The following is a 16996-nucleotide window of genomic DNA, read 5'->3' on the forward strand; positions in this document are numbered from 1 at the left end:
AGTTAGGCCGAAGGGTCTGTTTGCACACTGTATCACTCTATGACTCTAGGAAAATTCAAATGTCCGCAAGGCCAGAAAAAAATAAAATGGAGGATGTGTATGGAGCAAGCTGCTGGAGGAGGTAGTTGGGGCAGGTATTATCGCTATGTTTGAGAAACATTTAGGCAGGTGCATGGATAGGGTAGCTTTAGAGGGATAATGGGGCAAAAGCAGGCAGGTGGGACTAGTGTAGATGGGGCACGTTGGTCGGCATAGGGAGGTTGGGCTAAAGGGCTTGTTTCCATTCCTGTTATCGGACTCTATTAGAACAAAATCAATATCCCCGTTGGTTTGAATGATCTGCAAACTGATTGGCAAAGGTTAGGATCACCTGAAATATAAACTTTATCCTCCACACAGGGCTGATAATGCATCACAAACATGGGATAGCACAGTTGCACAGCTCACAGAGCTGCTGCCTCATTTGCCAGAGACCCAGGATTGATCTGACCTCAGGTGCTGTTTGTGTGGAGTTTACATGTTCTCTGTGACACGTGGGTTTCCTCCGGGTGCTCCGGTTTCCGTCCCAAAGGCATACGGGTTTGTAAATTGCTCCCGGTGGGTCGGGAATTATGTGAAAATGGGATAATGTAAAACTAGTGTGAATGGATGACTTGGTGGGCTGAAGGGCCTGTTTCCTTCCTGTAACATTCAATTACATCAAATGTTATTTCAATTTGAGGTCTCAACAAGTTATAGATAATAGAAGCAATTGTTTTGAATTTTTCCAATTTGACCATATTCCATACAAATGTTTGTTGAAGATAAATAAATGAACTCTTTAAACTGTTCAATATTAAAAGAGACCATGAATGGTTTTATTTTTTAAAACAGGTGAACTGCTAGTTTTGTCTTCCTTGGATGAACTGCAGGAATCGCAGTATATTTTATATCCATGACAAATGAACATAAAGATTAGGAGTTAATTTTGCGTAACGTCACAAAACAGCAACAGTAATCATCCAGAAAGATCCTGAAAACATATAAATTTTGACATCCAAATGTCTCTAAGCAAAATCCTTTTTTTTCTGTCATTGACACAACGGCCCATTCACTGTGCAAAGATTTTTCTTCATCCGTCACAAGCAAGATTTCTCATAGCCATGCATATGGAGTATTCCAAATCTTTATTTCCCAGTTCCAAATAGGCATTACTTAATTGTGCTGACCCCAATAGAGATGAGGTTGGCATGAACGTGCACATGTTTAAAGCATTTAAGTTATGAAAGAGAGCACATTAACACGGTAGCGCAGCGGTAGAGTTGCTGCCTTTACAGCGCCAGAGACGTGGGTTCGATCCCGACCACAGGTGCTGTCTATACAGAGTATGTACATTCTCCCAGTGACCTGCGTAAGCTTTCTCCAGGATCTCCGGTTTCCTCCAAAGATGTACAGGTTTATAGGTTAATCGGCATGGTATCATTGTAAATTGTTCCTAGTGTGTAGGATAGTGCTAACGTATGAGGATCATTGGCCGAAAGGCCTGTTTCCGCACTGTATCTCTAAACTAAACAGTTCAGGGAATTAACCTTAGAATACTATTGGAAGGTTAGGTTTTTGTTGTTTGCTCTTTATTTTTAATTTTAGGAAAACAGCCACATATTTTACTCCATAATTTGAAAAGGAATTCAAGAAGTGCATGTAGCATACAAGGGAAATCTATTAGGTTGATTAAGATTACTAAGTTTGCAAATTCAGTAATGAAATTCACTTTTCACTTTTTTTTCCAAAATGTTAAAAATAATTTTGTTAAAATGGTGGAAAAGCACAGCACAGAGACAATAAAAAATTCTGAAGGGGATAAACCAACATAAATAATAATTGGCACATCAATCCTTTGAGGAAAGGTGCTTTCCCAAGCTTTTCTTGCAGGTCCTAATTTTACATCAGAAATGTTTGTCTTTTTGCTCAATGAAGAGCCTTGGGATGTTTTTCCATATTAATGGTGCTTTATTAAAACAATGTTTTAAAATGCTGGTAGAAGTGCTGTTGATTTGCAACACTTCTCATTCGCGGAGCTCATTGCAATACTCAGGATTACCGACATGCGAAGTGTTCCAAATTGACAAACAGCAAACCCAAACACATGTAGGTAGAGTGGCAAAGGTGGTGTATGGTATGCTTGCCTTCATTAATCAGAGATTAAGAGCCAAGAAGTCATGTTGCAGCTTTATAGGACTTTGGTTAGGTCATATTTGGAGTGCTGTGTGCAGTTCTGGTCACCCTGTTACCAGGAAGATGTGGATGCTTTGGAGAGAGTGCAGAGGTGGTTAACCAGAATGCTGCTTGGATTAAAGGACACCAACATCTTGCTTGAAGAAGTCAGGCCTTTGAAAGATGAAGATGAATCCAAGCTGCTACTAGGAGAGGATAGACAAACACATGAATAGTTTCTTTGGAACATCGTAGGTTGAGGTGACGATAAAATTATCTAAAATTATGAGAGACATAGATCGGGCAGACAGTCAGAACCATTTTCCGAGGGTGGAAATGCCCAGCACTAGAGGGCGTAGCTATAAGGTGAGAGGGGAAAGGTTTAATGCAGATATGCGGTGCACGTTACTCAGAGTGGTGGAGGCCAGGGATGGTGGTGGAGGGACATACAATAGTTGTATTTATGAGGCTTTGGGATGGGCACATAGAAGTGTGGGGATTAGAAGGATATGACTCATGTCGAGGCAGATGAGATTAGTTTAACTTGGCATCATGGTCAGCATAAACATTGTGGGCCAACAAGCTCATTCCGGTGCTGTTCTATTCTATGTTCTATGTTCCACTTGACAACATAAAAGCCTCCTGAAAAGTAGGTCTGCGGATAGATGTAGATGCAGGCTAGATGCGGATCTCAACAGTGCGTGTAGGCAGCTAGCACACTCAGCAAGATCCAGATCACTTTTGTTTCCAGCCCAAAACCGACCAAAGCTGTGGTGGATCGACATCTGATGAATGAAGTGTTCAATGAATGAGGAGTGATAAGAAAGTCGTTGAGTTTACAATAGTCTCTTAAACTCAGGTTAACTTCCAACCTAAGGTAGACACACAATGCTGGAGTACTCAGCGGGTCATGCAGCATCTCGGGAGAGAAGGAATGGGTAACGTTTCGGGTTGAGACCCTTCTTCAGAACTTCTAACCTATCCATACTTAGCATTAAAGCCCATGTATCAGCCAGATCAACTAATAAGACAAAGACCATGGATACCAATAGTTATTCTGATCATTCTGACTCTATAATTCCCTATATTAACTGAGATTATAGGAGCATACCTTTGTGTATATTCTTGGTGGCATAAACCTACACCAAAAAAATACAGCTAGATATTCAATGTTAATGCAGACTTTAATATCCCTGTTAACACACTGCCAGGAGTGATTATGGAGGCAGATACGATAGTGGCGTTTAATGAATATGCAGGGTTTGGAGGGATATGGAACATTTACAGGTAGAGGAGATCAGTTTATTATGGCATCATGCTCTGCACAGATATTGTGGACCAGAGGGCCTGTTTCTGTGCTATACATTTTTTTAAAGTTCTCTGTTCAAAGAAACCACCTGTACGGTGACAAACAATTATTACACATGCAAGCAAAAGATCGACAAGGTTGGTTGTTGTGGCACTAAAATTCACTTAAAACAAAATAGGCGAGGTTCAGAAAGCCTCAGGTTTTAATTTTCCAATTGCAAAATTTAGATCAAAGAATCGAACTGATTTGTTTGATTAAAAAGGTAAATAAGAGGAAGAGGGTTTATTGAATCAGATTGATATGCTAAACCTCAAGGCTATACTTAATGCAAAAATGTTGCAAATAACTCAACTGTTGGAACGGCTGATATTTTGAGAACTGGTGGTTAAGTAAAGTGGTGAACTTCTCCTAACACATCTGTAGAAATATTTCTACACATGTGTAGAAATAAACTGAAAATAAAACCTTGTAATCATTTCTACAAAACTAGTTGGACTTCTGCTTATATTTGTACATTTTTTAGCAATTTAGTAAAACTGTTGAACCTCAATCACCTTTATTCAAGAACCAAGGCCGCTCCAAACAATGTTAAAGGGCAGCAATAAGCAGGCGCTGCTCACATGCAGAGGCTGAGCTTCAAATCATTTGTTCATTTGTCAAGAAACATGCAAGGGCATTATATGAAACATTTACAATGAACTACCAACTGCTCCTGCTTCACAACGGCCCCCATTTCCCACTATCTGTGACAGTAAACGTCCAGCATGAGATCCAAGAGAACATCAGTAACCTTATGATCTTAGAGCACACAACAGTAAAGCACAAGAACAAGCCTTTCGGCCCACAATGCCTGTGCAGAACATGATGCCAAGACTTATCACTTATCTCCCTGCATATAACCCATATCCCTCCGTTCCCTGCATGACCATGAGCCGATGTAAAAGTCTTTTAAATGCAGATCATATCTGCTTCAACCACTATTTCTAGTATACTAAGAACACCTTTCACCATTTAAGGAGAAGTGTGTTTAAAATACCAAACCTGGCACTCATGGTCTGCACTTCAGGCATGGGCTCCGAAGAGCAGGCCTTTACATATACAGGATAGATGCCAATATCGCTGCCAATAAATCATTCATATCCGCTGGCAGGATAACCAAACCATGACCAAATTCCACAGCATTTAAGATCTAACTCCACAGCAAGCTACAATGAGCCTGCTCAACAATATACACCAAAAACAGATGTACAAGCTTCTTCACATTAAGAAACTATCAGGTGGTGAGAAGAAATGCTTTCAGGATGTTCCAACCTCTCCATGAAAAGTCTTATTGATTCATGGAAATCCTTTGCTGTGGAAAATGGAAGAGCAGCTTCCTAATTTAAATCACACAAGGGGAGTACCTTTTCCCCTGCTATCTATCCACTAGGGTTGCCAACTGTTCCGTATTAGCCAGCACATCTCGTATTTTGGGCTAAATTAGTTTGTCCCGTATGGGACCGCCCTTGTCCTGTATTAGTAGGGTTGCCAACTTCCTCACTTCCAAATAAGGGACATAAGGTGACGTCACCGCCCCGCGCCCCACGTGACCTCACCCAGCCAGCGGCCAAGTGCTCCCACTCCACCAAAGGCGGCCGCCATTGGTGGAGCGGGAGCATGTGGCCGCTGGCTGGGTGAGGTCACGTGGGGCGCGGGGCGGTGAAGTCACCTTGTCCTGTATTTGGGAGTGAGGAAGTTGGCAACCCTACTACCCACCCACCCACTGTGTCAGGACCATCCATTCCACATCTGATCAGTTCTACAGATGATCCATTGAACTTTTAGCCAGCTCACAACACACTGTAGTGAAAGGAATCAATCCTCGGCCCAAGGAACTGCTGCAGACAAAGAAAACAGAAAATGCGACTCAGAAGTGCCCAGTGGCATCTGAGGAGAGTGGTCTATTGTTTCTGTTTCAGACCAATGACCTATCATCAGAACCAAGAGAAAAATAACTGCATTCCCCACTCCATAGGTGCCGCCCCACTTGCCGAGTATTTGTAGCCTTTTCTGCTTTTATTTCAGATTTCCAACATCTGCATTTTTTTTGCTTCAAGATTAGTTTCATCACCGCCTCCTCTTATAAATGAATGCTCGACAAGAGTTCTTGAAACATGGTGACTGCACCGCCCAATTATTCGCTGAAAATATTCCAAACAGAAGATCCCGTCGGACGTTTTCAAGTTTTTGTTTCATTGGCCCTGGTCCAATTTTATTTACTAATATAAGCAAGGATCGTGGCAGTGAGAGGGTGAAAACAAACACTGAGGAATAAAACAATGGGCAATACGCGTCGCCTTCTCAGATATGTAGTGGTCGCTACATAAAGGATCAGTAATGTCTGGGAATGTTAGAAAATAGAAGCAAAGAGATTGACAATGACTTAATCGGAGGAGCGAGTCTCCAGCATTGACTGATCGCCGAATTCTAAATCAGGAATTGTTCAGGAGACATCCTTAGCAATGAATAAGCACGACTACAGGCTGGAACCAGACGAGCATGAGATCACAGTCTCAAAGGCAGAACAAGTGGAAAGCAACACAACAGTGGCCAGCTGGCTGCAGTGTATTCACAAACAACAACGTCCACTCTCAGACATCTCCATTGACACCCAGGGCGTCAATGGCAGGCAAAAAGAGCTGTCCATTAATGTGATAACAGAGATAACAGAACTCTAAGGCAAAACAGAGAAATACCTAAATAAGGAGGCCCAGTCATGAGACTGTCAGCCTCACCTGGGGATTAAAGTTACTGTGTGAAGTGTCTGGAGCATTCAGTTCTACGCTCCTTCATTTTTGACTGTCCTACAGTCTGTAACTAGGATAATATACAATTAGTGAAGTGATAAATGTTGGTAAAAAATGATCAATGGAGGTAAGTGATAAACGGCAACAGGACCAAGATAGTTGAGCCTGACTGAACTAATAATGTACACAAAGTGCTAAAGTAACTCAGCAGGTCAGGCATCCTCTCTGATGAACATAGATACGTGACACTTCGGGTAAGGACATTTGGAAGTTCACCTGCTACTTGAAGCATCTTGCAGGTTCACTAAATGTAAGGGAATATGGGAAATGAATGTTTTCCTCCATTCATTATTTTGTCTTAAATGGAGTTACGGTGTCATGTTAATTCGGAAGAAGATTGATGAGTCTTAAAGGAGACAGAAAAGTGCTCATCTGGATTTAGACACCCGAGATAATTACTTAAAGAAGCCCTCCATTTAATCTCACATTCCCATAACTTTGCAAAACAAAGACCAATAATTTCCCTGTGTAGGAAAGAACTGCAGATGCTGGTTTAATTCAAATATAAGACATAAAATGCTGGAATAACTCAGTGGGACAGGCAGCATCTCTGGAGAGAAAGAATGGGTGACCTTTCGGATCTGAAGAAGGGTCTCGACCCAAAATGTCACCCATTCCTTCTCTCCAGAGATGCTGCCTGTCCCGCTGAGTTACTCCAGCATTTTGTGTCTAATAATTTACCTGATGCATATTTCACACACTATATCTAAAACTGAATGAGAGAGATTTTTTAAAGATGCTTTGAATGAATAAAATCTTCCAGTTCAAGGTTCAAGCCTGAAACATTACTTGGCAGTTCTTTTAACCGAAGATAGACACCATCATCGAAGGGATTTATCGGTCGCTGCCTCAAATCAGAGACCCACACCCTCCTGGCCACATTTCACCCCTGCCATCAGGAAGAAGGTACAGGAGGCTGAAAACTGTAATGTCCAGGTTCAGGAACAGCTTCTTCCCGACAGCCATCAGGCTATTAAACACAACCTCAAATAAGCTCTGAACTACATAGATTATTATTATTGCACTACTAGTGTTTATTTTTTGAATGTGTGTGTGTGTGTGTGTGTGTGTGTGTGTGTGTGTATATAATATAAACACTGAACTATTTGTTTTCTCTCTCGTTTATCATTTTGTTTACAGTGTACTATGTTTACATATTCTGTTGTGCTGCAGCAAGTAAGAATTTCATTGTTCTATCTGGGACATATGACAATAAAACACTCTTGACACAAAAAGCTGGAGTACCTCAGCGGGACGGGCAGCATCTCTGGACGGAAGGAATGGGTGATGTTTCGGGTTGAGACCCTTCTTCAGACTGGTTAGGGATAAGGGAAACAAGAGATATAGACGGTGATGTGGAGAGATAAAGAACAATGAATGAAAGATATGCAAAAAAGTAACGATGATAGAGGAAACAGGCCGTTGTTAGCTGTTGGTGGGGTGAAAATGAGAAGCTAGTGCGACTTGGGTGGGGGAGGGATAGAGAGAGAGGGAATGTCAGGGCTACCTGAAGTGAGAGAAATCAAAAGTCATACCACTGGGCTGTAAGCTGCCCAAGCGAACCAACGTTGACCTACCTATGAAATGTTTGTTATTCCATTTCAGTTTTCTTATGAACAGAGTACAATTAACACTGCCTTAAAATCACACATTTTCTAACAAAATATGCACAAAGCTATTCTTAATAGCCAACCTAGCTATTAGTGGGAATGCACAGAGGTTTGCTTGGGGATAAAATTAAAACCCAGCATAAACCTGACACAATCAACCATCCCTTTCTAAACCTGGCCCAAAACACCTTCAGAAAACAAGGGGGAAAAAATTGCCACGCTGCATATTGGAACAGATAGGGTTTTTTACCCAGGGTAAGGGAATCAAAAACCCTGAGGAGGTGGTTGAGGCACATACTATAACAACATTTAAAAGACATTTGGACAGGTACATGGATAGGAAAGGTTTAGAAGGATATGGGCTAAACACGGGCTGGTGGGCCCAGTGCAGATGGAGCATCTTGGACGGACGGCATGGGCAAGTTAGGCTGTGTGAGCCCGTATATATGTTGATAATGGACATGAACAGACTTTAAGCGAATCATCCTGATTTGGGTAAAGTATTGAACCAGAATTGCCAGAACCCAGCCTGACACACACCTCAATGTTTTAGCAGGATGTATGCCTGACCTAAATTCGGCACACAAAGTTTGATTCTGTTGGTTTTAGATCGCATGGCTAAGCTTTTATGGTTTGGTGAGTAACAGGAAGACACGGATTAACATTACTCTAATCGGCCACTAAGAGGAGTGGAAGATCATTCAGTGCTTGAGAATTATCTCCCTCTAGTCGAAATTACTGTCACCATAAAACATGCAGTTGAAACACGCTCAAGATTATATTTAAATGGATAAAATGTGAAATACTGGATTCGTCAATCCAGAGATTATTTTATGACCGTGGGCTTTCAAACCAATGGCAGTGTTTAGAGTTTAGAGATACAACATGGAAGCAGGCCCTTCAGCCCACCGAGTGCATGCCGACCATTGACTGCAGGCTCACACACTAGTCCTACGTTATCCCACCTTCCCATCTATTCCCTGCACATTCGGAGCAATTTACAAAGCCCCACACTAGTTCCATGTTATCCCACTTTCACATCCACTCCCTGCACCCTGGAGGCAATTTACAGTGGCCAATTAACTGACAAACCCGCACGTCTTTGGGATGTGAGAGGAAATTGGAGTAACCGGAGGATACCCATAAGGACACAGCGAGAACTTGCAAACTCCACATAGACAGCACCTGAGGTCAGGATCAAACACGGGTGTCTGGAGCAGTGAGACAGCAGCTCTCCCAGCTGCACCACTGTGTCGCCCACAGTGCAAAATAAATTATGAACAAATACGAGACGTAATTTTCAAAATATGACTACAGATGCTGGAAATCTGAAACAAAAATAGAAAATGCAAGATATGTCTCCTACCAGAACCCAAATAAACATCGGTGTGACTCCAGGTTCTTCAACTAACAAAGTCCCGGGATGGCGGGATTGTCGTATGTCGTATGAAAGACTGATGTGACTAGGCTTGTATACACTGGAATTTAGAAGGATGAGAGGAGATCTTATTGAAAAATATAAGATTATTAAGGGATTGGACACGCTAGAGGCAGGAAACATGTTCCCAAAGTTGGGGGAGTCCAGAACCAGGGGCCACAGTTTAAGAATAAGGGGTAGGCCATTTAGAACGGAGATGAGGAAAAACTTTTTCACTCAGAGTTGTAAATCTGTAGAATTCTATGCCTCAGAAGGCAATGGAGGGCAATTTTCTGGATGCTTTCAAGAAAGAGCTAGATAGAACTCTTAATGATTGCAGAGTCAGGGGGTATGGGGAGAGGGCAGGAACAGGGTACTGATTGTGAATGATCAGCCATGATCACATTGAATGGCGGTGCTGGCTCGAAGGGCCGAATAGCCTACTCCTGCACCTATCGTCTATGGTTCTTGACCTGAAGTGTTAATTCTGTTTCTCTTTCCATTTAGCGATGCTGCCTGGCCTGCTGAATGTCTCCAGTATGACTGTTTTTTTGTGGGGTCTGGAGAGTGTTAAGCAGCTTTTGGACAAAGTCCACAGAGATACAAATATCAGTTGAAGAAATGGTGATGCCAGATTGGTTCAGTTAAAAAGTGTCTTGGAAAAAAAAAACAAGGAATTTTATAATGTTTGCTATTTAAGAAAAAGAGTTGGCCTGATACTTAATTCAATAGCACAGGCAGCCTTCAACATAAAGCGTCACAAAAACATTTTTGCAACCTAACCCATGTATGATAGATAAACACTAACTGCTGGAGTAACTCCACGCATCAGGCAGTATCACTGGAGAAAAAGGATGGGCCATGTTTTATAAAGCATACAGTGGCGCAGTGGTAGAGTTGCTGCCTTACAGCGCTAGAGACCCGGGTTCAATCCTGACAATGGGTGCTGTCTGTATGGAGTTTGCACGTTCTTCCCGTGACTTTCGTGGGTATTCTCTGAGATCTTCGGTTTCCTCTCACACTCCAAAGACCTACAGGTTTGTAGGTTAGTTAGCTTGGTATAAATGTAAATTGTCCCTGTTGAATGCAGGTTTGTGTTAATGTGCGGGGAATTGCTGGTCGGTGCGGACTCTGTGAGCTAGAGGGCCTGTTTCTTGCAAACAATAGACAGAACATATTTTGGTTTGGGACCTTTCTTCCGTCTGAAGATTTCAACCTGAAACTTTGTCTGTCCGTTTCCCTCCACAGATGCTGCTTGACCTGCTGAGTTTCTCCAGCAGTTTGTGTTCTTTTTAACTCAAGATTTCAGCATCTGCAGTGAATTGCATCTCCTTCACCATAGAGATTGCAGTGAAACATCGACAGAATTCTCATTTTGGTGGATCGTTTAAAACCTCCCTTCCAGTCAAGAGAATCAATGCCAATTGTGCTGCCACATAAACTATTACTTTGCTAAGATTAGTTAACTCACCTCGTCCAGAGGTTCCTAGATCCAAATGTCTCCAGATAGATAATAGCTAACAGATGAGTGAATAAATACGCAACCGAATGTGTGTGCACATTTATCGATGTAGTCTCTAATAATGTTTCAACTTCATACTCAAATTCATCTCTATTTTAACATTTTGAAAAGCTGAAGCAGTTCCTAGCTTCGGCATGTGCAGGAAGGAACTGCAGATGCTGGTTTACACCAAAGATAAACACAAAATGCCAGAGTAACTTCGCGGGACAGCAGCATCACTGCATGGAAGGAATGGGTGACATTTCGGGTCGAGACCCTTCTTCAGACAGAATCAGGGGAGAGGGAGACAGAGATAATGAAGGGTAATGTGTGAAAACGAGACACAGAGTATGTTGCAGAACTCTCGGCGGAGAGAGCAGGAGCACTTCTTCAAAGTAGGCAGACTTTGAGGAGATTTCGCAATGGAGCAGACAAAATGCTTTGGCTTGTCAGTTTTCAGACAGAGGTAAACCTCATTTGACATCGTGTGGAGTTATTCTGGCATCCATGAAGATTTGTTTATACATACAAGGGGAGAACTTCACAGTTGTCAAAGTAACAAAGACTGCATTCAGTATTAACGATATTTTTTCCCCACTTAATCTATACACATGACAAACTAAACATGGTGTACCGTGCACAACAAAGAAATAACGGTGCAAACCCTGCATTTCAATCACACATTCCCCTTATTTCTTGCAAATAATTACTTATGGAGCAATGGTGTTGAAGCGGCATGCTAAACACATTGCATAATCTGCTGGCAGAAACATGCGTGCTAATGAAATTTAATGAGACGAAAAAACAGAGCTGTATCCATCAACAAATCATGGCAATGAGGATGAATGAAAAACTAAAGATACAAACCTAATACAGACCTAATTTTTGTGCAGAGTGGCCTTACCAGAACAAAAGAGGAATGAAATGGATCCATTCAGCATTTCAACAAGCTCCCAGGATAGAACAGCAGTACAAAGACAAGGTGGGGTAACATTGCTTAACATGTTTCTGGTTTCGCCACTTTCTGCTGGGCTGGTAAAAATAAGGGTGAGTTTGGTGGTCAGGGAAGACTGTAAGCTTGATGCTCCATCAAAACATTTTCTGGTGTCATGATGTCAGGACAATAAACCAGCACTTAACGTCAGCAAGACAAGAGAGTTGGTTGTTGATCTGAGGAAGTGACCACAACCCTGCCCTCGTCACTGGAGCTGCTGCAGAGATGGTCGACAGCTTTAAATCTCTTGGCCCCCACATTACCAGCAACCTAACCAGGACCCTTCGCACAGGTGATCCAGAAAGCATATCAGTGCATCGTTTCCTTTGATATACGAGAGGATTTGGCATGTCCATAACAATTCTCTCAAACCAGTACAGATGCGTAATGGAAAATGTGCAAAGAGGATGCACGTCAGTCTGGAATGGCAACTGTGCTCGCCTTAGCCACCAGATCCTGCAGTGAGACATGAACACGACCCAGTCCATTACACATTTGTTACTTCCTTCCATCCTGTCCATCTTCACGGAGCGTTGCATCAGGGAAATTGGAGGTATTGTCAAGGCTGAATGTCAGGTTGGCTATTCCTGTTTCTCTCCACTAACCTTCTGGTTGATGACAGAAGTACAGAAAAATAGGTGCAGGATTAGGCCATTCAGCCCTTCGAGCCAGAACCGCCATTCAATATGATCACGGCTGATCATCTAAAATCAGTACCCCGTTCCTGCTTTCTCCCCATATCCCTTCATTCCTTTAGCCCTAAGAGCGAAAACTAACTCAGGATACAGGAACTTGAAAGCTTGAACATCCACATTTAAGAGCAGTTCCTTCCCCACTTCTATGACAACTGAACCAATCGCCTCTTTCACTCACCATTCTTCAATATGCTGCCAACTACCTCATTCAGTCATTACATTTTTATACTTCAATATTCTTTTGCACTAATCGGATTTTGCGCTTCCAATTTACACCTGTCTGCTTGTCTTGTTTCCCCTTGTCATTGTATTTATTGTCGATTAATGTTTATCATTATTGCAGGCGAGGTTCATGTGGGATTTCTTTGCACCCTGGTTTATATGATAATAAACTAATCCAATCTACGCTAATCCAACGTCCATCAAACCGCTGAGCTTCAAAATGGCAAAATTAGGAACCCCACAAGACACTCTTCTACCCCTGACACACTTCTCTTCTGCAGTCAGGACCAGATGGCCAGTGGGAGGGAAAAAAACCCCACATTTTGTGAAAAGGAAGAGGCATTTTTTAGTTATCACCATTCACTTATTTCCACTGCAACAAAACCATTTTCTAAAAGGGGACTGATGAGCAGATAATGCTTACGGTGGTAAAAATGAATAAAATGCAAATGTGAATCATAACAAGAAAAAGGTGTAGGAGATCCCCAACCGTTTAGTTTAGTTTTAGTTTCGTTTAGAGATACAGCGCAGACACAGGCCCTTCAGCCCACCGAGAGATCCCCACACATTAACACTATCTTACACACACTAGGTACAATTTCACACATACACCAAGCCAATTAACTGACAAACCTGTATATCTTTGGTGTGTGTGAAGAAACCGAAGATCTCGGAGAAAACCCACTCGGTCACTGGGAGTACGTACAAACTCCGTACAGGCGGCACCCATAGTCAGGATCGCACTCAGGTCTCCGGCACTGCAAGGCAGCAACTCTACCACTTGCGCCACCGTGCCACCTCGTGCCTCGTTCTTGAGCCTACTTTGCCATTCAAAAAGACCCAGGCTTATCCAAGGTCACTGTCCTTCCCTCTCTCCATATCTTCTCAGTCGTTTAAATACTTGAAGCTCTACATTGAAAATCTTCAATGGCTCAGTCTCTGCAACCCGCTGGGGGGTAGAGGATGGCAAAGATTCATAGACTTCAAGAAATACCTCGTCAACTCCATCTGAAGTAGGCCACCCGCTGGTTCGGGATTATCTCACTTGGAGTAACATCCTCTCAGCATCTGCTGTCAATAACATTCACCATTTATTTTTCAACAAAATCACCCCTCATTCTGTCGCACAGCATGGAAACAGTCCCTTTGGCCCAACTTGCCTACACTAGCCAAGATGCCCAATCTACACTCGTCCCACTTGCTTGTGGTTGGCATTCTCTGGCAGCTCATCCCATGTACCCACCACCCTTTATGTGGAAAAAGCTGCCCCACAGGTTCCAATTAGATATTTCTCCTCTCACCTTAAACCTATGTCCACTGGTTCTTGAATCTCCTACTCTGTACATTTACCCATCTATTCACCTCATGATCTTATAAACCTCTGTGAGATCACCCCTCATCCTCCTACGTTCCAAGAAATAAAGCCCAAGCCTGTTTAACTTCTCCCTAAACCTCAGGCCCTCGTGCCCTGGTAACATCCTTGTACATCTTCTCTGCCCCCTTTCCTGCTTAACATCTTTCCTGTAACAGCATGAGCAAAACTGAACACAATACTCCAAATGTGGCCTCACCAATGCCCAGTACAACTGGAACATCCCAACTTCTAAACGCAATGAAGGCCAATGTGCCGAAGGTCTTCTTGACCCCCTTATCTACCTGTGACGGCACTTTCAAGGAACTATGTACCAACGCTCCCAGATCCCTCTGCTCTGCCATTCACTGTGAAGGTGCTGCTCTGGTTTGAGTTCCCAAAATGCAACACCTTGTACTTACCTGAATTAAACTCCATTAACCATTCCTCGGCCCACCTGATCAAAACCCTGCCGCAGTTTTTCCATCGCTATCGACGGTGCCACACTTTAGTGTCATCTGCAAACCTACTAAACATGCCGTGCTCAATCGCTTCATCTGTCATTATTGTAGATCATAAACAGTTGAGCTTATTTATATACGTGGCATGACACAAAATAATAGTTTAAATATGTGACCATCAATGCCCATAATAGGGTAAAAGAGGCCTAAACAAGGACAATGTACAAAACCCCCCCCCCCGAATTATTAGCACGTTCCTGCATGGGAACTTTTCCTCATATAGGCTGGGTCCATGAAACCAAATGAGAATACCGGGGAGATAGAGTGGAAACAATCGTTCTGACATTACTCTTGTACCACCATGAATTCATGCATCATCTTTCCCTTCGATACTGCATAAATAGGGCTTAGTTGGTAAGAAATAAACAGTTCAGTTGAGTTTATTTTCATGTGTACCGAGGTACACTGAAAAGCTTTTGTTGCGTGCTATTCAGTCAGCAGAAAGACTATAGATGATTACATTTGAGGCATTTACACAGTATAGATATAAGGGAAGATAGACACAAAATGCTGGAGTAACTCGGCGGAACAGGCAACATCTCTGGAGAGAAGGAATGGGTGACGTTTTGGTTTAGGACCCTTCTTAAGGGAATAACGTTTAGTGCAAGGTAAAGTCAGCAAAGTCCAATCAAGGATAGTCCAAGGGTCACCAAATAGGTAGATTGTAGTTCAGCACTGCGCTCTGGTTGTGGTAGGATTATTTAGTCACCTGATAACAGCTGGGAAGAAACTGTCCCTGAATCTGGAGGTGTGCGTTTTCACACTTCTATATCTTTTGCCTGATGGGGGAGGAGAGGTGGAAGTGGCCAGGGTGCGAGTCATCCTTGATTATGCTGCTGGCCTTGCCAAGGAAGCGGGAGGTATAAATGGAGCCAATATGGAGATTGGCTGGTGTGATGGTCTGGGCTACGTCCACAATTTGTTGCAATTTCTTTCGGTCTTGGATGGAGCTGTTTCCAAACCAGGGTGTGATGCATCATGATAAAATGCTCTCTGTGGTGCATCTGTAGACGTTGGTGAGAGTTATCGGGGACATGCGAAACTTCCTAAGCCTTCTGAGGAAGTCGAGGCCACAGGGGACAGTAAGAGTGCTAGAGACAAAGCAGAGTGTCGAATGTGTAGGAAGGAACTGCAGATGCTGGTTTACACTGAAGATAGGCACGAAATGCTGGAGTAACTCAGTGAGACATGCGGCATCTCTGGATAGGAGGAATGGGTGATGAATGAGTGTCAAATGACTGGCACTGGTAAATGAGCTCCACGCTCAAAAATGATTAAGCCACAAGTGTTCACGTATTTTTATCTCTGAGGAATACAATTAACTGCAGTTGTTCTCTCAATTACTGCAATCCCAAACAGGAACTTCTGGATACTTTAAGAAACAAGTGGTATGGTGGACTCAAAATGCATTCAACCCAAACAGCCGTTGAGGAATCAGTTGGATTTCTGCAACGTACAGAAGGGACAGACAAAGTGGCGCAGAGTTATAGAGTTGATGCCTGGGCACCAGTGACCCATGTTCGAACCCGACTACTGGTGCTGTCTGGACGGAGTTTGCACATTCTCCGTGACCGCATCGGTTTGCTCCGGGTGCTCCGGTTTTCTCCCACACTCCAAAGATGTGCACGTAGGTAGATCAATTGGCTTCTGTAAATTCTCCTTCGTGTGCAGGAGAGAACTAGTGTGTGGGTGATCGCTGGTTGGTGCAGACTCGGTGGGCCGGAGAGCCTGTTTCCACGTGCGTCACTGAACTACACACTATGAGAACAGAACAGAAAAGGTAAAGAGGGGAGAGGACATGAAATAGATGCATTGGTTTCCCTTGAAACCTAGATAAACATTTTAATTGGAAGGGTCTTTAGTGAGGCCTGGGTGTGAATTGCATTGACAATACTGTTTGGTTGAATTTATTTGGTTTGTCATTATTAATAGTCATGAGTACCGACATACAGTGTGAGGAAAGAGAAGGAAAAGCACCTTCTTCCACTTAATAACATCTATCTTGACGTTTCCTCTTTACTAGTCCTTCCATCATTGAAACATCCTGTCACTATCTTATTCAAGAGCTTTTGGTTAGAACATGACAATGGAAAACAAGCTCGCGAGCGTTGCATGAGAGTTTGAAATTCACCTCTTTAAAAAAAAAACAATCTTACTTTCCACTCACTTCAACAACTTTTATTCAAAACTAAACTTGCAAATGAATTACTTTACAATCAAACAGCAACTTGGTTAGAGGAAGAGAGAATCAGGCGCAATCTTTCGCAGAAGAACCATATTGAGTGCAGAGTTGCACCAGCAAAGGTTGTGTAACTGCACATAAATGTTCAACCTTGG

The 16996-nt window shown here is 42.7% G+C and overlaps 1 protein-coding gene across 7 annotated transcripts in view; it reads right to left on the minus strand.

The window, feature by feature from the left end:
• nf1a (neurofibromin 1a) overlaps positions 1-16996 on the minus strand; it is a 306791-nt gene that overhangs the window by 82013 nt on the left and 207782 nt on the right. The gene's annotated exons all lie outside the window — the stretch shown is intronic.

Source organism: Rhinoraja longicauda, chromosome 26 (genome assembly GCF_053455715.1).
Source record: "Rhinoraja longicauda isolate Sanriku21f chromosome 26, sRhiLon1.1, whole genome shotgun sequence".
NCBI classification, from domain to species: Eukaryota; Metazoa; Chordata; class Chondrichthyes; order Rajiformes; family Arhynchobatidae; genus Rhinoraja; species Rhinoraja longicauda.